This window comes from Dioscorea cayenensis, chromosome 20 (genome assembly GCF_009730915.1).
Source record: "Dioscorea cayenensis subsp. rotundata cultivar TDr96_F1 chromosome 20, TDr96_F1_v2_PseudoChromosome.rev07_lg8_w22 25.fasta, whole genome shotgun sequence".
In the NCBI taxonomy this organism is placed as follows: domain Eukaryota; kingdom Viridiplantae; phylum Streptophyta; class Magnoliopsida; order Dioscoreales; family Dioscoreaceae; genus Dioscorea; species Dioscorea cayenensis.
The window spans coordinates 13,363,783-13,386,242 of NC_052490.1; the positions used below are offsets into that span (position 1 = coordinate 13,363,783).

The 22,460-nt window shown below is 30.0% G+C and overlaps 1 pseudogene; it reads left to right on the forward strand.

Annotated features, from left to right (window-relative positions):
* Positions 1-22,460, forward strand: part of LOC120251315 — a 43,018-nt pseudogene that overhangs the window by 14,790 nt on the left and 5,768 nt on the right.

Genomic DNA, 22,460 nt, shown 5'->3' on the forward strand with positions numbered 1-22,460 from the left:
AATATTTTCATTTATTTGAATTAAATTTAATCCTATGTTTTAGTATGTCATCTACCAAATCAAAGATAATTGTAGGCTTCTTCTATTATCTCCCATTTGTCAATAATTAAATCAAACCCAACTGCTTTCTTTGGTTCTCCTCTATTGGATCGTTCCTAACTTTTTATTTTCTTGGAAACGGTCCCATTGCTTAAATCAAAATCCCAACCCGTGTTTTCTCCTGTGTCCTGGCCTTGCTGAATGCAGAGCCTGGCTCAAAATGTTTTATTTTTGAATCAAAACCATAACCCTATGTTTTCTCTGGAAATATTAGGGAAGCCTTTGATTGGAAAACCTATTTCTTTTGATATATATAATATTATAAAACATATATTGGTGGCTCAAATCAAAAACCCTATTCCTATGTTTTTTATAATAATATCTCCTATTTTCAACCAAAACCCTAATCCCAGATTTTTTCTTTGAATGCCAACTATATTTGAATCAAAACCCTAATCCATGTTTTTTGGAATGTCTCATATCTTTTCAATGAAAACCCTAATCCCATTTTTTGTTTTTTTTTTGGGAATATTTTACAATATTTGGAATCAAAAACCCTATTTTTAGTTTTGATTCAATGCCCATCTCATGCTTTCATAATGAATATACTTTTTCAAATCAAAACCTTAACTCTATAAAGTTTGTTGGGCATTGTCTCCTATTTTTGAATCAACATTAATTTACAAGTTTCTTTCTCAAATATGTCTTTACCTTTAGTTTTGATCAAAACTTAATCCTTGTTTGTTTTTATATTAAATGCTGGTTTCTTTTCAATCAAATCAAACGCGGTATTTTTTAGTCATTCTTTTCAAAATGAATTGGTGATCCTATGTTTTTAATAATTTTTATTTATCGCTTTTGAATTAAACCACTAACTCATAGGTTCAAGGTTTCCTGACTGAAAGTATTATGAGAATTGTGGCGAGAAACATAGGATTAGAGTTTTTAATTAAAGACTGAAAAATAGAGGATGTTTACAAAAGAAATAATAGTATTATAGTTTTTATTCAAAAGTAGTGACAATCTCAAAATAAATCATTGGATTAGGGTTTAGATTAAAATAGATTAGACATTCTGAAAAGAAAACATAGGATTAGGGTTTTGTTGAAAAATAAGAGACTTTTCTGTAAGAAAAAATAGGATTAGGGTTTTGAATGAAAAATAGGGGGCATTGCTATAAGAAAACATAGGATTAGGTTCTTAATTAAAAAATAGTAGGCATTCCAAAAAGAAAACATACGATTAGAATTTTTCTTCAAAATTAGGAGGCATTACAAAAAGAAAACTTAGGATTAAAGTTTTGATTGAGAAATAGTAGACATAACAAAAAGAAAGGATAGGATTTTGGTTTTCATTGAAAAAAATGAGATATTCCAGAAAGAAAACAAATGATTAGGCTTTTGATTCAAAACTAAAAAATAGGACAGATTCCAAAAAGAAGAAATAGGATTAGGGTTTTGATCAAAAAATAGCAAACATTCCAAAAATAAAAGAAAGGATTATATTTTTAATTAAAAAATAGGAGACATTCCGATAAGAAAACATAAGTTAGGGTTTTCATAAAAAACTGATAAATAGGAAACATTAATAAGAGAAAACAAAGAATTTGTATTTTGATTGAAAAATAGGAGACAATCCATAAAGGAAACATTGGAATAGTGTTTTGATTGAAAAATACGACATTCAAGATGAAAGAAAACATAGGCTTAGGGTTTTGATTCAAATATAGTAGGCATTCCAAAAAAAAACCATAACATAAGAAAACATATGATTATTGTTTTGAATGAAAAATATGAGACATTAATATAAGAAAACATAGGATTATCGCTTACATACCAAAAAAAAGTAAAATATTAGGGTTTTGATTAAAAAAATAGGAGGCATTCCAAAACAAATACATTAGGATTAGGGTTTTGATTAAAAAAAAAATGAGACATTATGAAAACAAAACGTAGGATTATTGTTTTCATACAAAAATAGTAGACATTCCAAAATGAAAGCATAGTGTTAGGGGTTTTATTCAAAAATAGAAGTCATTAGGAAAAGAAAACATAGGATAAGGGTTTTGAATAAAAAATAGGATGCATTCCAAAAAAAAACTTAGGGTAAGGGTTTTGATTATGAAATATGATACATTTCAAAAAGATAACATAAGATTATATTTTTGATTCAAAAATATCTGACATTCGGAAATGAAAACATAAGATCAAGGTTTTGATTGAAAAATTGGAGACATTACTACATGAAAACATAGGATTATGGTTTTGATTAAAAATAGTAGACATTCAGAAATGAAAACATAGGATTATGGTTTTGATTAAAAAATAGTAGGCATTCAAAAAAACACATAGGATTAGTGTTTTGATTAAAAAAAGGAGAAATTACTTTAAGAAAACATAGGATTTTTGTTTCCATTAAAAAATAGTAGGCATTCTTGAAATAAAACATATTATTTGGTGTTTGATTAAAAAATAGAAGGTATTCCAAAAAGAAAAAAAAAGAATTAGAGTTTTGATTTAAAACTGAAAAATATGACACATTCCGAAAATAAAACAATAGATTAGGGATTTGATTGAAAGATATCAGACATTTCGAAGAGAAAACATAGGATTAGGGTTTTGATAAAAAACAAATTTGAGGCATTCCGGAAAAAAAACATAGGTTAGCGTTTTGATAGGAAATTATAAGACATTCCGAAAAGAAAATATCGGATTAGGGTTTTGATTAAAAATTAGCAGACATTCACAAAACAAAAGATAGGATTATTGTTTTGATTAAAAATAAATAGACATTCTGAAAAGAAAACAAAGGATTGAGATTTTTATTTCAAACTGAAAAATAGGACACATTACTACAAGAAAATAGAGGATTAGTGTTTTGATTAAAGAATAAGAGATGTTGCGAAGAGTAAACATAGGATAAGGATTAGGATTTTTATTAAAAAAATAGGAGGTATTACGAAAAAAACACATAGAATTACGGTTTTGATTGAAAGATAGGAGACATTATGAAAATAAAATATAGTAATAGTGTTTTGATAGAAATATATTAGGCATTATGAAAAGAAAACATAGGATTAGGGTTTTGATTCAAAAATATTACATAATCAAAAATAGGATACATTCCAAAAAGAAAACATAAGATTAGCTTTTTAATTTAAAAAAAGTAGGCATTATGGAAAGAAAATATAGGATTAGGATTTTTATGTAAAAATAGGAGGCATTATTAATAGAAAAAAATAGAATTAGGTTATTGATTCAAATGTAGTAGGTATTCTGAAAAGAAAACATAGGATTAGTTCTTTGATTGGAGAAATAGGACACATCACTATAAGAAAACATAGAATTAGTGGTTTGAATGAAAATAGGAGACATTACTATAAGAAATCATAGGATTAGGATTCTAATTAAAAAATAGTAGACATTATGAAAAGAAAAGATAGGATTGGAGTTTTGATTGAAAAATATGAGACATTACGAGAAAAAAACCATACGATTATTGTTTTGATTCAAAAATAGCAGACATTCTGAAAAGAAAACATAGGATGAGGGATAGTCAAAAACGAAACATACATTGCCAAAAAAGCATAAGATTAGGGTTTTGATTCAAAACTGATTAATATGAGAAAATAAGAAAAGAAAACATAAGATTAAAGTTTGTTTGCAACATAGTAGATATTCCGAGAAGAAAAATGGGATTAGAGTTTTGATTTAAAACCAAAAAGTATGAAACATTTTGAAATGAAATTATAGGATTAGGGTTTTGATTCAGAAATAATAGACATTCCCAATAGAAAACATAGGATCAAGATTTTGATTCAAAAATAGAAGCCATTAAGAAAAAAACATTGGATTTAGTTCTTGATTGATAAATAGGAGACATTTCACATTCCACATAGAAGACATAGTATTATTGTTTTGATTAAAAAATTGAAGACATTACTATAAAGAAACCTAGGATTAGGATTTTGATTCAAAGATATGAGGCATTACGTAAAAAACTTAACATTAGGATTTTGATTCAAAAATAGTACACATTAAGAGAACAAAAAATAGGATTCGGGTTTTGATTGAAAATATGGAGACATTATGAAAAGAAAACATAGGATAAGGATTTCATTAAAAATTAGCAAATAATACTAAATCTTATATTGAAATCAAAACATAATATTAGGGTTTTGATTCACAACAATGAGACATTCCAGAAATAGCAGACATTTCGAAAGTAAGACATAGGACTATAGTTTTGATTCAAAACCTATAAATAGAAGACATTAAAAAAAGAAAACATAAAATTACAGGTTTGATTAAAAAAAAAAATAGACAATCTGAAAAGAAATTATAGGATTATAGTTCTTATTAAAAACCAAAAAAAATTACACATTCTTGAAAGAAAACATAGGATTAGTGTTTTGATTAAGAAAAAATAAAATAGAAGCCATAACTAGAAGAAAACATAAGTTTAGGGTTTTGATTCATTACGTGTTTGATTAAAAAAAAAAACAGGCATTCTGAAAAGAAATTATAGGATTATAGTTTTTATTAAAAACAAAAAAAAAATTAAACATTCTGGAAAGAAAATATAGGATTAGTATTTTAATTAAGAAAAATAAAATAGAAGGCATAACTAGAAGAAAACATATGATTAAGGTTTTGATTCAAAACCTAAATTGAGGTGACATTCTGAAAAGATGACATAAGATTAGGGTTTTAACTGAAAAGTAAGAAACATATCGAAAAGAAGACATAGGATTAGAGTTTAGATTAAAAAATAGGAGAACATTCCGAAAAGACAGCAAAAGGTTAGGGTTTTCATTCAAAACTAAAAAAAATAAGAGACATTCTTAAAAGAAAACATATTATTAGGGTTCGATTAAAAAACATGAGGCGTTCTAAAAAGAAAATATATAATTAGGGCTTGGATTAAAAAATAGAAGACATTCCGAAAATAAAACATAATATTAGGGTTTTGATTGGAACCTGATAAATTGGAGACATTCCAAATAGAAAAACATAGAATTAGTGTTTTGATTGAAAAATAATAGACATTGCGAAAAGAAAACATATGATTAGGCTTTAATTAAAAAATAGGAGACATTCTGAAAGAAAAAATAGGATTAGGGTTTTGATTTTAAACCAAAAAAACATGGAACATTTCTAAAAGAAAATATAGGATTAGAGTTTTGATTCAAAAATAGCTGACATTCTAAAAAAATAAAGGATTAGTGACAACGTCCTTTTGCGTGTGTACCGCGAGTGCTTGGATTTATCGAAGTAATAATACCCTGGTGAGTGGGTAGTCATATCCACAGGAATAGTGATCAGAAACACAAGGATTGCTATTTAACTAAAGTGAAGATGGATCAATAGTGATGCAAATAATATCAATGAAAATAGAAATAAGAAAAGAAGAAGGAAGCGTAATAAAAGATAGGAGAGGCAATGAATAGAAAGTGGGACACCCGAACATTGCTCCCCTAGGACTATAGCTTCAAGTGCAAAACTAACTATTATGTCTCCTAAAACTAGATACTTAATGAGTTGTAGAAATCCTAAAACACACGGTCCCAAACCTAAGGTCAACCGTGACTAACCCTACACTATGCCTCGACGGAGAAATCGCTCAGTCTTGATGTCTCACACTGTGTAAGATTGCTTAAAGCTCTAGGGACTCCAAGTGATAAACCCTATTCCCTAATATAGATCTAACACTTTGGTTCGGGCGAAAGACCCCTCATCACAATTAAGCCACAGTACGAAGGATTACTTCAACGCTTCAGTCTATTGCTTAAGCAACTAAGCCCCAACAGAGTTTTTTTTCTTAGCACTTCAGTCTATTTTGACCCAAAGAACTCTTGGAACATGGAGGTAGGATAAATCACATCGGAAGAGGAAACGGGACGTTCCGTTACCTCTCGACTCACCCTCTCGACCCTCTCCAATGTTGCTTTGTCTAACTCTCATGGTGTGTCCCTCAGTCACAAGGAATACCAATGTAGGCTCTCAACCCTAGTGTTACTCTAATGAAAAACCATTCAACAAGCATTGAAGATTAGAACTCAATTAAAGATATCAATTAAAAAAACATAATAGAAAGGTCAAATCCTAGGGTTTACAAATTCAAGTGCCCACTAAGGGTTTAGCTCTCCATGGAACAAGATACAATCAATAATGAAATAGAAAGTAAAAGCATGCAATCCATAAGTAAAACTCCCTTAGTATTCATGTCGATGGTCTTATGGAGTAGCCTCGGCTTCTTTAAAGGTTTCCTCGTCAAGCCTAGCGCACACCTCGCTGAATCAATGCTGATGAAAGCTCTCCCAATAACTATCTTCCGAAAGAACGTGTTCTTAAAGGCCATAGAACCACTCTAAAAACCTTGCCAAAGCCTCACTAAACTCTAGCCGCGAGTGCCTCCAAAGATGAGAAAAAGATGGAAAGAAGGATTCCTAAATCAACTGAAAACATAGCTTTTAATATGCTGGAATCGGGCATCCACACGGGCTTGTGGAATTTCCTTACGCCTGTGTGAATCTGCAGGAAATAGATTTTTTGCGAGCTGTGAACAATAACTGCTATAGTAATTTGACACATTACTTTGCTATAGTACTCTGCCAAATTACTCCCGAATCTACACTCTTCAATGAAACAACATAAACGGGAACAAATCTATGAGGTAGATCGCGTTGCTTCTTCAACAAAATCATATTTGACGACAAACTCGCTAGCTTTCCACAAGTTCGAACACATGAGTGTGACTGCCTTTGTGCCTCTCCAGTTTGCATTTTCACTCGAGCACAACTGAGGTTTGCACACTCACATGTCCTTTAGCACAATTTGTGTCTTCACATTTGTTCATTTGAAGATGTCATCAACAAAGTGCCTGGACGATCTACTTTGGCTGCTTTCTTTCATTATTGTCTCCACAACCCTATATGCACAAAAGTAACACAAATTCACATGTATGAACGATAAAATATGAGAAAAGTAATGCTCACTGTAAAAAAAAAATACTTTGTATTACTATTACACAAGCACTTACCAATTCGTTAGGAGCCATCTCTAAAAGAAAACAAGGATTAGTGTTTTGATTGAAAAATAAGAGACATTACTACAAGAAAACAAAGGTTAGGGTTTTGATTCAAAAATACTAGACCTTACAAAAAAAACACAGGATTAGGGTTTTGATTGAAAAATATGACATTTCAAAAAGAAAATATAGGATTAAGGTTTTGATTGAAAGATAAGAAACATTCCAAAAAGAAAACATAGGATTTGGAATTTTATTAAAAAATATTAGGCATTACATAAAGAAAACATAGGAAGAAATTCCCAAACCAAAAGATAGGATTAGGGTTTTTGATTATAAAAAATGAGACATTCTGGAACAAAAACATAATATTGGTATTTTGAATGAAAAATAGTAGACATTCCGAAAAAAAAACATAGATTAGGGTTTTGATTGACACAAATGAGACATTACCATAATCAAACATAGGATTTTGGGTATTGATTGAAAACCAAAAAGTAGGGGAAATTTCCAAAAGAAAACATAGGATCGGAGTTTGGATTGAAAAATATGAGACATTTGGAAAAGAAAACATAGGATTACGGTTTTGATTGAAAATTATGACACATTACTATAAGAAAACATAAGATTAGGGTTTTGATTGAAGACTAAAAAATAGGTGGCATTTCCAAAAGAAGACAAAGGAATTGTTTTGATTAAAAAATAGCAGAGATTTACAAAAGAAAACACAAGATTAGTATTTTGATTACAAAAATAAGAGGCATTTGGACAAGAAAACATAGGATTATGCTTTTTATTAAAAAATAGCAGACATTCAAAAAATAAAAAATTAAATTAGGGTTTTGATTGGAAAATATGAGACATTTGAAAAAGAAAATGTAGGATTCAAGTTTTGATTGAAAGATAGGATTAGTAATATTTTCTTTTTTAAATGTCTCCTTGTCTTCAAAAATATTAGACATTTCCAAAAGAAAACATAAGATTAGGATTAGGGTTTTGATTGAAAAATAGGAGATGACGAGGGCATTTGATATCATGTTGTATATACCTCCAATTTATACTTTTGCTCATCTTTTAACACTTTTTGTATATATATGATGCCATTCTGGGCATATTGTGTTCATTGTGTAGAATTTTAGGGTTCAAAACAAGTTAGAGCAAACTTAGAGGAAAAATCATCCAAAGAACACAATTTTAAAAGTGTCCAAGCCAAGCATGAGCAAAGCATGGGCACGCCATCTCCGCGTGATTATCATTGAATTGAAGCTCCTTTGCCATTTATGGGAAGCACCGTGCTTGTGTACCTTTCATTAAAGTGCTCAAGCAGATCACGGGCAGAGCATGACCATGCTTTCCTCTTGATTTTCTTTGGATGACAATTAGCCGATTCTCCTCAAAGTCCAAAGGGAAGCATGGTGTAAGCACCCTTGATCGTGGGCGATGTTGAGCCAAAAAAGTTCTTTTTATTGCCTAGATCTAGGTTTTGAAAGGGGAGGCTAGTCAAGGGTTTTTTTTCTCAAACTTGGGTGATCATTAAGAACGATGATCAGTCTTTAGCACACCATCTAGGGAGATCAAGGTTAAGCCAGAGGCACTATAGAAGTGTAGTTAGCTTATCCATGAAGCTTTTGAACCACAACTAAGGAGATCTTATAAAAGGGGGGAGTCATGATTTCTCACCTTAGTGCATTTATTTCTTCCTATAAGTTTTATGAATTCATAAGGAGCTAACCATTCCATGGTGCCCTAAGATGCTAAACTATGTTGCATAGTATACTTTAAATTACTTGTTTCTAATTTGAATGGAGTTTTATTGTGTAGTTGCTTGATTCGAGTAGTTACTTTGTAAAACTTGGCGTATGTTGATTAGCTAGTTGTGATTACTTTGTGTAGTTGGAAAACTCAGCATGTATGAGACTTGTAGTTGAAATAGCAAAACTTGGCATACTTGAGAACTCTAGATGCGACATTGCTTTTCAGCACCCACAAGAACCTTAGAATGTACTTGATAGACATTAGATGCATGTCAGTACACTAAAGCACATAGGGATTGTCATAGGGCATTGTTCTCTTATTGTTAAAAACTAAACCGTAGTCTACCTATTAGTTCCATCCCCTTTGATTTTCATGGTTTAGTTAATCTTTCTACTAGCCAACTTTTGTTTGACTAGAGATTATAAGATCAGCTAGTGCTAGAAGTCGAGCCCCTGTGGTTCGACAACGCTATCCCTCACAGGGTTCCACTTTATCACTTGTTACGATCCGTACACTTGAGGAGAGTGCAATCAAGATTTTGGCATTGTTGCTGGGGACTAGAAACTTTTAGAAAAAATTAGGATTCTAGTAATATAGTCTTCGTTTAATTTATTTATATCTTGTGAATACTTGTCTTTTATATTTTACCATTTGTTTTTAATTCTCCCATTAAATTTTGTTTACAGCCAATATGGAAGAGTTACTGGCTACTTTAAAAAGTCATTCTTACTCTGCAAACCACCAGGATTGGAACATTAATGTACATGAAGATCAACATAGTTTGAAAGATGCGATATCTGATTCTTATGAGCAGAAGACACAATGGAATCAGTTCATTAGCACAAAATTGATGTTTCCTAGAGAAAATCAAGGACAAGAATTAAATGCAAAACAGGTGATGACAATCTCTAAAGGCATGAACAACATCTTGACTTATTGAGAGGATGATAGTATCAAGTTCGTGGATAAAGAACTTAACCACAGTATAGAACCAAAAGGTTCTACAGAGCAAGTGGGCATTAATCCTCGAGTTAGAGATGTTAGGGCAACATCAGACACTATATTAGCGAATGTCCAGATACCAAGCTTAAGGAATTACCCGCACATTTAGTGTATGTATTCCTAGAGGAGAACTCCACACTCCAAGTCATCATATCTTCAATGCTAGAAGAAAGTCAAAAGGAACTATTAGTGGCAATGTTACGCAGCTATAAGAGGGTGATTGCTTCGAGCTTTTTTTTATATTAAAGAAATTAATTTATACTTTTGCACACATAAAATTATGATGAAAGATAACATCAATTCAAAATTTCAACCGCAAAGGAGATTGAATCCAAACATGTTGGATGTAGTAAAAAAGGACATGAAAAAGATTTTGGATGTTGGGATAATTTATGCAATTTCAGACAGTTCTTCGGTTAGTCCAGTTAAAGTGGTTCAAAAAAAAAGTAGCGGTGACAGTGGTTTCAAATGAACAAAGTGAATTGATTCTAACATGAATGGTAACTAGATGGATAGTGTGTATAGATTATCGAAAACTAAATGATGCTACATGCAAGGATAATTTCCCTTTGCCATTTATTGATCAAATGTTGGAGTGACTTTCTTGACACATGTATTACTCTTTCCTTGATGGGATGTCTGGATACATGCAAATTCTGGTTATCACTTGAAGATCAGGAAAAGACCACTTTCACTTATCCTTATGGCATATTTGCTTACAGAAGAATGCCTTTTAGATTGTGTAATGCACCGAAAACTTTACAGAGGTGCATGATGTCGATCTTTGATTAGTTCATTGAGGACATTATGGAGGTCTTTATGGATAATTTCTCAGTTTTCGGGATTGTTTCGAGGGATGTTTGCATAATCTAGAACGAGTCTTTTCAAGATGTGAAGAAAGTAACTTGGTACTCAACTAGGAGAAGTGTCATTTCATGGTAAGAGAAGGGACAATCTTGGGACATAAAATTTCTTTTGAAGGGATCGAGGTGGACAAGGCAAAGCTCAAAACAATTGAAAAACTTTCCACTCCAATCTCTACTGAGGATATTTGAACTTTCCTTGCCAACGTTGGTTTCTTCTGCCAGTTTATCAAGGATTTTTCAAAAATTTCCAATCACATGACTAAATTATTAGAGAAATACACACCTTTTCACGTTGATCATGAATATATTAAGGCTTTTTAATTAGCGAAAGAAAGGATAACCCAAGCTCGCATCGTGAAAGCCCCCAACTGGAATCATCCTTTTAAACTTATGTGTAACTCAAGTGATTGGGCAGTGGGCGTGGTGTTGGGGCAAAATACAACAAGCAATTCAACTGGATTATCTATGCAAGCAAGATGTTTAATCAAGCTTAAGAAATTTATACCACTATAGAAAAATAGCTATTAACCATAGTCTATGCTTTTGATAAATTACGATCTTATTTGGTACTATTTAAAGTCATAGTGTACAGTGACCATGAAGTACTCAGACACCTCCTTTAAAAAAATGATTCTAAACCCTGGTTGATTAGGTGGATTCTTCTTCTACAAGAATTTGACATGGAAATTCGAGATAAGAAGGGCTCATAGAATGTGGTGGCAGACCACCTATCGCACCTTAAATATACTAAGGGAGAGGAAATTGAGCCTAGAGAAATTGAGGATGGCTTCCCTGAGGAATGCCTCTACATAGTTAAAGGAAAATCCACTCAAACTGATGATTGTCCTTGGTTCACTGACTTTGCAAACTACATTGTGGGATAGATCATTCGTTCCCATTTTTACTATCAACAATGGAAGAAATTTTTGTCCGATGTAGAGCAGTATTTTGGGAAGACGACTTTTTCTACAAAGTTTGTCCTGACCTAATAGTGCAGCGTTGTGTCTTGCATACAAAAAGATGGGAAATTTTGAGTCATTATCACTCAGGAGTGATAGGGGGCACATCAGTGCAAATCATACAGCTGAGAAAGCTCAAGAAGCCTGTTTGTTTTTGCCAACGATATTCATGGATGTGAAGAAAATTTATTACCTCCTGTGACTAATAGTAGAGGAGTGGAAATTTGTGCAAGCTAGATGAAATGAATCAGACTCCCATTTAGTAGTGTGAAGTGTTTGATGTTTGTGGCATTGATTTCATGGGACCATTTCCAAATTCGAATCGGAATAAGTATGTAATGGTGGCAGTGGACTATGATTCCAAATGGGGCGAAGCACAAGTACTCCCTACGATTGATGCAAGAGTGGTAGTTAAATTCTTGAAAAAACTATTTTCACAGTTTGGCACCCCAAGAGAAATTATCAGTGATCGAGGAACATACTTTTACAATGCTTTGTTCGAAAAGGTCATGAAGAAATATGGCGTTAACAATCGCATTGCCATATCTTACTAACCCCAAAGTAGTGGTTAGGTTGAAGCCACAAATCGAGAATTAAAAAGGATTCTAAAAAAGATCGTGCATTATAATGCATGCGATTGATCTAACTTGTTAGATGACGCTCTTTGGGCTTATAGAATAGCTAACAAAACTTCTACAGGGCATAGGTCGTGTTGAGCCAGAAAAGTTCTTTTCTATTTCCCAGATCTAAGTTTTGGAAAGGGAGGTTAGTCGAGGGTTTTTTTCTTCAACTTTAGGTGATCATCATGAATGATGATCAGTCTTCACCACACCATCTGGTTTGATCAAAGTTGAGTTAGAGGCACTGGGGAGGTGGAGTTAACTCATCCATGAAGCTTTGAAGCACAACTGAAAAGATTTTGTAAAAGGGGGAGGTATGATTTATCACCTTAGTTCATTTATTTTTTCCTCTCAATTGTATGAATTCATGAGGGCTAACCATTCCATTGTGTCCCGGGATATAGAACTATGGCTTTTAGTGTACTTTGAATTAGTTGTTTTTATTTTTTATGGAGTTTTATTGCGTTCTTGTGTTAATTCATGTGTCTTATAGCTTGGCATGCTTGATTTGCGTAATTACTTTGTATAATTTTTCGTCTGCATATTACCATAGTTGCGATTAGTTTGTGTAGTTCCAAAACTTGGTCTGCATGGGACTCGTTGTTACAATAGCAAAACTTGGCATACTTGAGAGCTATAGATGCAACACTTCTTTTAAGCACCCATAAGAACCTTATAATGTACCTAATAGACATTAGAAGCAAGACAATACACTAAAGCACTTAGGAATTATCCTTGGGAATTGTTCTCTTGTTGTTAAAAACTCAACCCTAGTCTACCTGTTACTTCCATCCCATTTTCCTTTCTTTGTTTTGTTAATCTTTCTACCAACATCTTTTTTTTTTTACTAGAGATTGGAAGATTAGCAAGTACTAGAAGTTGAGTCCACGTGGTTTGATAACCCATTCCCTCACAGGGTACCACTTTATTACTTGTTACGATTCGTACACTTGTGGAGAGTGCAATTAGTAGACATTACTATATGAAAACATTGGATTAGGGTTTTGATTCAAAAATAGTAGTCATTTAGAAAAGAAAATATAAGATTAGTGTTTTGATTGAAAAATATTATACATTTTGAAAAGAAAACATAGGACTAGGGTTTTGAATGAAAAATTTGAGAGATTACTAAAAGCAAGCATAGGTTTAGTGTTTTGATTAAAAAAAAATTAGAAATTAAGAAAAGAAAACATAGGGTTATTATTTTGATTGAAAAATATGAGACATTTTAAAAAGAAAACATATGATTAAGGTTTTGATTGAAAAATAGGAGATATTACAATATGAAAACAAAGGATTAGGCTTTTGATTCAAAAATAGTAGACATTCCGAAAACAAAAGAAAGCACTAGAGCTTTGATTCGAAATAAAAGACATTCCGAAAGGAAAACATACGATTAGGGTTTGATGCAAAAATATAAGACATTATTATAAGAAAACTTAGGATTAGGGATTTAATTCAAAATTACAGACATTCCAAAAAGAAAAAAAAAAGAAAGGATTAGGGTTTTGATTGAAAAATAAGTGACATTCTAAAAAAAAAAAAACATGTTAGGGTTTTGATTCAAAACTGATAATTTGGAGACAATAAGAAAAGAAAACATAGAATTCATGTTTTCATTAAAAGATAAAATCATTCAAAAAGGAAACACAGGATTAGGGTTTTGATTAAAAAATATGAGATATTAGAAAAAGAAAACATACAATTATTGTTTCAATTAAAAAATAGCAAGCATTTACAAAAGAAACATCATATTAGGGTGTTGATTTAAAAATAGCAGGCATTCTAAAAAAAAACATGGGATTAGGACATTACCAAATCAAGATTGTTATCAAAACCCTACTATTTTTGAATGAAAACATTAATCCTTTATTTTCTTTTTGGAATTTCTCATATTTTTCAATCAAAACCCTAATTCTATGTTTTCTTTTTAAAATCTTTCAATCAAAATCCGAACCTTTTCTTTCAAAAACCAAATCCTATGTTTTCCAAAATGAAAACATAGGATGAGGATTTCGATTCAAAAACCTAATATTATGTTTTCTCTCAGAATGTGCCCTATTTTTTAGATTTTAATCAAAAACTTAAGCCTATGTTTTCTTTTCGGAATGCCTAATATTAAAACATTGGAGCCATTCAGAAAAGAAAATATATTATTAGAAGTAGGGTTATTATTGGTAATGTCTCCTATTTTTTGGTTATTAATCAAAACCCTAATAATTGTTTTTTATAATATGCCTTATTTTTTTCAATCAAAACCCTAATCCTATATTTTCTTTTCGATATGTCTCATATTTTTCAATCAAAATGCTAATCCTATGTTTTTTTTTAGAATGTCTCCTATCTTGCAATCAAAATCAGAATCATATGTCAACTATTTATCAATTTTCAATCAGAATCATAATAATATGTTTTCTTTTGGGAATGTCTACTACTTTTGAATAAAAACAATAATTGTATGTGGCCTAAATTTTTGTTTGGAATCAAAACACTAACCTACGTTATCTATATGAAATATCCCCTATTTTTTCAAAAACTTAATCCTTTTGTTTGTTTTTAGAATGTCTCCTATTTAACATAACATTACTGATAAATAGGAGACAAAGAAAAGAAAACATAGGATTCGGGTTTTCAACAAAAACCCTAATACTAGTATATTTTTTTAGTTTTGAATCATAACCCTAATCCTATATTTTCTTTTTGGAACGTGTCATATTTTTTAATCAAAATCCTAATCGTATGTTTTTTTAGGGAATGCCTCTTATTTTTTAATAAAAACATTAATCATATGTTTTGTTTTTGTAATGTCTCATATTTTTCAGTCAAAACTCTAATCCTATGTTTTTTTTTTGGAATGGGTCCTATTTTTTAATCAAAACAGTAATCCTATATTTTCTTTTTGGAATTTCTGCTATTTTTTAATCAAAACCCTAATCTTTTTTTTTTCTTTTGGGAATGCCTACTATTTTTAATTCAAATCAACAATCCTATGGTTTCTTTTCATAATGTCTTATAATTTTGAATCAAAATCCTAATCCTATGTTTCTCTTTTCAAAATACCTACGATATTTTAATCAAAACCCTAATCCTGTTTTTTCTTTTCGAAATGGATCCTATTTTTTTAATCAAAACAATATTCCTATCTTTTTTTTGGAAATACCCCCTATTTATAAGTGTTGAATCCAAATACTAAACTATGTTTCCTTTTCGTAATGTCTACCATTTTTGAATCAAACCTCTAATCCTATTTTTTTGGTTATGGTAATGTCTCCTATCTTTCAATCAAAACCCGAATACCATGGTTTCATTTCTTAATGTCTACTATTTTTTAATCAAAACCCAAATTCTATGTTTTCTTTTCTTAATATCTAATATTTTTGAATCAAAACACTAATGTTACATTTTCTTTTTGTAATGCCTCATATTTTTAAACAAAAACAATAATCTTATGTTTTCTTTTCAGAATCCCTCCTATTTTTGAATCAAAACACTAATAGTATGTCTTTTTTTGGCAATGTCTACTATTTTTAAATTAGTACTCTAATCCTATGTTTTATTATAGTAATGTCTCTTTTTTTCAATCAAAACCATAATCCTATATTTTTTTTTGGAATGACCACTCTATTTGAATCAAAACCGTTATCCAATTTTTTTCATCTCGGAATGACTCCTATCTTCAAAGCCCGAATCTTATGTTTTCTTTTCTTAATGTCTTCTATGCATCAGTTTTAAATGAAAACCATAATCTTATGTTTTATTTTCAAAATGACTCATTTTTTTTAATCAAAACCCTAATCCTATCTTTTGTTTTGGGAATCTCTGCCTATGGTTTCTTTACGGAATATCTCATATTTTCAATCAAAACCATAATCCATTGTTTTCCTTTTGAATTATGGGACATTCTGAAACCGTAATCCAAAGTTTTCTTTTCAGAATGCCTCTTATCTTTTCCATATTTATTCTATTTTTGAATCGAAACCCTAATTCTTTCTTTTCTTTCCAGAATGTCAGTTACTTTTTTATCAAAACACTAATCGTATGTTTTTATTTTGGGAGTCTCTACTATTTTTGAATCAAAATTCTAATCCTATATTTTCCTATAGTAATGTCTAAAATTTTCAATCAAAATACTAATCATATTTTTCTTTTCGGAATGCCTACTATATTTAAATCAAAACATTAATCTTATGTTTTGTTTTTGGAATCTCGTATCTTTCAATCAAAACCCGAATCCTTTGTTTTTTTTTCTTAATATCTACTATTTATCAGTTTTCAATCAAAACCCTATTCATATCTTTCAAAAATAGGGTTTATTGTCAGAATGTCTCATATTTTTTTAATCTAAACCAAAACACAATTTTTTTTGGAAGGCCTACTACATTTGAATCAAAACCCTAATCCTATGTTTTCTTTTCAAAAATCAAAGCCTTAATCCTATTTTTTGTTTTGTAAATTTCCCCTATTTATCAGTTTTAAAGCAAAACCCTAGCCTATGTTTTCATTTTGGAATGTCAACTATTCTTTAATTAAAACACAAATCCTGTGTTTTCTTATAATAATCTCTCCTATTAATGTGGTCTCCGTAAGTGCACGGATCACACACAAGTAGTAAAATGATACACCGCAAGGGGGTAGGGTTGTCAAACCACAGGGACTGGACTTAAAGTACTAATTTATCTTCTAATGTTCAATTAAACAATGATTGAAATAAGATCGAATTAAAAACATAAAATGAAGGAGAGAATGATGGTAGTGACTGGGGGAATAGGTTTATGTTTTCTACTCCCCTAGAGTGACACTAGGGTTTAGAGTTCTTTTTGGTAACTCTTTTGCCTTCTATCTTGTTGTTTTCATTTTTTGTTATTTTATATTTTGTCATACTTATCACTATTCATCTTCCACATTAGTTAATAAACAACTCAAGTGTCTTTATTCTCTACTCTCTATGGATACGATACCCACTCACTATTCATCTTCCATATACGGACGTGTCAGTAAGCTCTAGCAACGTAATAGCAACGGACTTATTCTGTTGCTATGTTTTCATTTCTATTTATCAAAATTCTGTTGCTATATTATACAATTCCATTAGTAATTTAATAAAAACAAGTTGAACTTAGAAAGTTTTATTCCGTCGATAATCCGACGCTAATTTCGTCGCCAATGTTTACCAATAGCAACGGAACATATCCATATCAAAATTTCCATTTCCTTTTCCTGTATTTCTTGTAGTATCAATCAAAACCTAAATCCTATGTTTTCTTTTAGAAATCTCTCATGTTTTCAAATTAAAACACTGGTAGTACGGTTTCTTTTTGGAGTGTCTACTATTTTTGAATCAAAACCCTAATCCTATGTTTTATTATAGCATTGTCTCCTTTTTTTTTCTTTTCGGAATGGCCATTATATTTGAATCAAAACCCTAATCCTTTGTTTTATTTCCGGAATGTGTCCTATTTTTCAGTTTTAAATCAAAACCGTCATCCTTTGTTTTCTTTTTGGAATGTCTCTTATTTTTTCATCAATAGACTAACCCATCCTTTTCTTTTCGGAATGTCTAATATTTCTGAATAAAACCCTAATCCTATGTTTTCTTATAGTAATGTCTCCTATTTTTCAAAAATAGGAGACATTAATAAAAAAAACATAGGATTTGTGTTTTGTTTGCAAAAGGGAATATAAAATTTTGTAATGTCTCAAAATTGCAATCAGACGTCTTATGCTATAATCTTCTAAAATGCATGCTATGATCAAACCCATAATCCATGTGAAATGTTCAATACTTTTAGATGATTATAAATACTAGAACTTTGAAGAGTACATTAGGATGAGTAACTTCCCAAGTCCCTCTGTTAAATCTTCGTACATATATAGTTTATTTACATTTTACCTAAAATAATAATAATAATAAAAGATTGAAACACTAACTTATGCTTTAGAATCAAAACTGACTGAGTGTTCTCTGAAAGTAATGTCTCGTCTTGTTTGAATCGCATATCAAACCCTAATCCCATGTTTGTTTTCAATGTCCTCGTATTTTGAAGCAACAAAACTTAATCTGGCGTTTTCTCGGAATAATTTGGCTATCAATAATCAAATTCTAATCTAAGTGTTTTCTTTTGGGAATGTCAAATATATTCAAAACAATAATCGGGATGTCTTCCCAAAGGTGTCTGCATATTTTAAATCCAAACCTCTAATCCTATATATATATTCAGTCTAGTAATCAAAACCATAATTTTATATTTTCTGCTTGGAATGATGCTAACATTGCTTTGAATCAAGATAATAATCCTATGTTTTCTTTTATTAATGTCTCATATTTTTTAATCAAAAACTTAATAATATGGTTTATTTTCAGAATGCCCCTATTTTTGAATCAAAAACCTAATCTTATGTTTTCTTTTCGGAATGTCTCCTATCTTTCAATCAGAACCCTAATCGTATGTTTTGTTTTTCGAAATGTCTTATATTTTGCAAACAAAACCTTAATCCTATGATTTTTTTAATGTCACATATTTATCAGTTTTGAATCAAAATCCTAATCCTATGTTTAATTTTTAAAATGTCACATATTTTCAATCAAAATCTAATCCAATGTTTTCTTTTCAGAATGTCTCCTATTTATTAATCAAAACAGTAATCCTAAGTTTTTTTTTGGAATGCGTCTTATTTTTTTAATGGAACCTCTAATCGTATGGTTTTTTTCGGGAATGTCTACTATTTTTTAATCAAAACAATAATCGTTTGTTTTCTTTTTGTAATGTCTCATATTTTTCAATCAAAATGATAACCTATGTTGTCTTTCCAGAGTGGCTGCTATTTTTTAATCAAAACCCTAATTCTATGTTTTCTTTACGAATGTCTACTATTTTTTTAGTCTTTAATCAAAATGATAATACTATGTTTTCTTCTCGAAATGTCTCATATTTTTCAATCAAAACACTAAACATATTTTTTCTTTTCGGAATGGCTTCATTTTTTTAGTGAAAACCCTAACCCAATGTTTCTATTTGGGAATGCCAGCTATTTTTTAATAAAAATCATAATCCTATGGTTTTTTGTTTTTTGGAATGTCTCATATTTTCCAATAAAAAAACTAATACTTAATTTACTTTCCTGAATGTCAGCTATTTTTTAATCAAAACTGTAATCCTATGTTTTTTTTTAAGAATGTGTCCTATTTTTCTATTTTGAATCAAAACCCTAATACTCTGTTTTCTTTTTGAAATGTCTCATTTTTTTGAATCAAAACCCTAATCCTATGCTTTCTTATTTTTCAATAAAAATCCTAATCGTATATTTCTTTTTTAAATGTCTCATATTTATCAATCAAAACACTAATCCTATGTGTTTTCTTTGGAATGTCTACTATTTGTTTATTAAAATTCTAATCCTATGTTTTGTTATAGTAATGTGCCTTATTTTTGCGTTTTGAATCAAAACCCTAATCCTATGTTTTCTTTTCTGAATGCCTACTATATTTAACTGAAAACCCTAATCCTATGTTTTTTTTTTGGAATGCCTACTATATATGAATCAAAACCCTAATCCTATGTTTTCTATTTGGAATCTCTCTTATCTTTTAATCAAGACCTGAATATGTTGTTTTCTTTTCCTAATGTCTAGTATTTATCAGTTTTGCATCAAAACCCTAACCTATTTTTTCTTTTTGGAATGTCTCCAATTTTTCAAAAACAAAACCAAATCCATTCTTTACTTTTCAGAATGTTAGTTATTTTTGAATGAAAACCCTAATCCTAGGCTTTCTTTTTGGAATGTGGCCTATTTTTTATTCTTGAATCAAAACCATAATCCTTTATTTTCTTTGCGGAATGTCTCATTTTTTTAATCAAAACACTAATCCTAACTTTTGTTATTTGAATTCTGCTAATTTTTATCAAAACCCCAATCTTATGTACTCTTTCCGGAATGGCTCATATTTTTGGATAAAAATTCCAATACTATGCTTTCTTTTTGGAGTGTCTCCTAACTTTCAATCAAAACCCGAATCGAATGTTTACTTTATAGTAGTATTCTAAAAAGTAAACATAGGATTAAGGTTTTGATTCAAATATAGTAGTATTCAAAAAGAAAACAAAGGATTAGGATTTTGATTGAAAAATAGGAGATATTAGTATAAGAACACATAGGATTAGCGGTTTGATTGAAAAATAGTGTACATTCCCAAAAGAAAACACAAGATTAGTGTTTTCATTATAAAATATGAGACATATCGAAAAGAAAACATAGGGTTAGAGGTTTGATAGAAAAAATATGAGACATTACTATAAGAAAAGATATGATTAGAGTTTTGGTAAAAAACTGATAAATAGAAGACATTAAGTAAAGAAAACATAGAATTTGGGTTTTGATTGAAAGATGGGAGACATTCCGAAAAAGAAAACATAGGATTACAGTTTTGATTGAACTATAGTTGGCATTAGAAAAAGAAAACATAGGATTAGGGTTTTGAATAAAAAATAGGAGACATCAGTGTAAGACAACATAGGATTAGGGTTTTAATTCGAAAATAGTAGACATTCCAAATATAACCAATAGGATTAGGGTTTTGATTGAAAAATATAAGACATTATAAAAAGAAAACATAGAATTAGGGTTTTTATTCAAAAATAGCAGACATTACTATAATAAAATATAGGATTAGGGTTTGATTAAAAAAAAAAAGAAGGGGACATTTAAAAAAAAAAAACTTAGTATTATGGTTTTTATTCAAAAATAAGACATATTCCGAAAAGAAAACATAGAATTAGTGTTTTGATTGAAAAATAGGAGGCATTCTAAAAAGAAAACATAGGATTTCAGTTTTGATTTAAATATAGTGGAAATTCCAAAAAAGAAACTTAAGATTAGTTTTAGATTGCAAAATGAGTGACATTACTATAAGAAAACATCAGATTGAGGTTTGAATGAAAAATAGAAGACATTACTATAAGAAAACATAGAATTATAGTTTTGATTTAAAAATAGTAGACATTCTGAAAAAGAAAATATAGGATTAGGGTTTTGATTCAAATATAGTGGTCATTCTGAAAAGACAACATAAGATTAGGGTTTTCATTAAAAAATATTACACATTATTTTAAGGAAAAATAGAATTAGAGGTTTGATTTAAAATTAGTGGACATTCCATAAAGAAAACATAGGATTAGAGTTTTCATTTAAAAATAGGAGGCATTTCGAATAGTAAATATAGGATTAGGGTTTTTATTAAAAATATGAAACATTAGAAAAAAAACATAGAATTAGGGCTTTGATTAAAAATTAGTAGACATTCCCAAAACAAATGAGAGGATCTAAATTTTATTTCGAAAAAAAGAGACATTCTAAAAAGAAAAACAAAGGATTAAAGTTTTGATTCAAAACTGAAAAAATAGGACACATTCTGAAACCATAACATAGGACGAAGGTTTTGATTGAAAAACAGTAGACATTATGAAGAGAAAAGAAAGAATTAGCTTTTTGATTAAAAAGTAAGAGACATTACGAAAATAAAATATAGGTTAGAATTTTGATTTAAAACTAAGAAATAGGAGATATTAGGAAAAAAAAAATTATATAGGATTGGGCTTTGATTGAAAGATAGGATTTGCAATGAAAAAAACATAGGAATAGGGTTTTGTTTGAAAGATAGTAGGCATTCTGAAAATAAAACATAAGATTAGAGTTTTGATTGAAAACATTTGAGGCATTACAATAAAAAAACATAAGATTAGGGTTTTCAATAAAAAATGGGAGAGACAACCATAAGAAAACATACAATTATGGTTTTGATTAAAAAATAGTAGACATTCCGAAAAGAAAATGTAGGATTAAGGGTTTTGACTAAAAATATGAGACATTTTGAAAAGAAAAAATAGGATTAGGGTTTTGATTGAAAAATAGGAGACATTACTATAAGAAAACATAGAATGTGTGTTTTAATTAAAAACGTAAGAGGGGGACATTTCAAGAAGAAAACATGGGATTAGGATTTCGACATAAAAATAGTGGACATTCCAAAAAGAAAACATAAGATTAGAGTTTTGATTTAAAAATAGAAGGTATTTTAAAAAAAAACTTTGGATTAGAGTTTTGATTAAAAAAATATGATACATTACAAAAAGAAAACATATGATTATTGTTTTGATTAAAAAAAAGAGGTATTCCAAAAAAAAACATAGGATTAG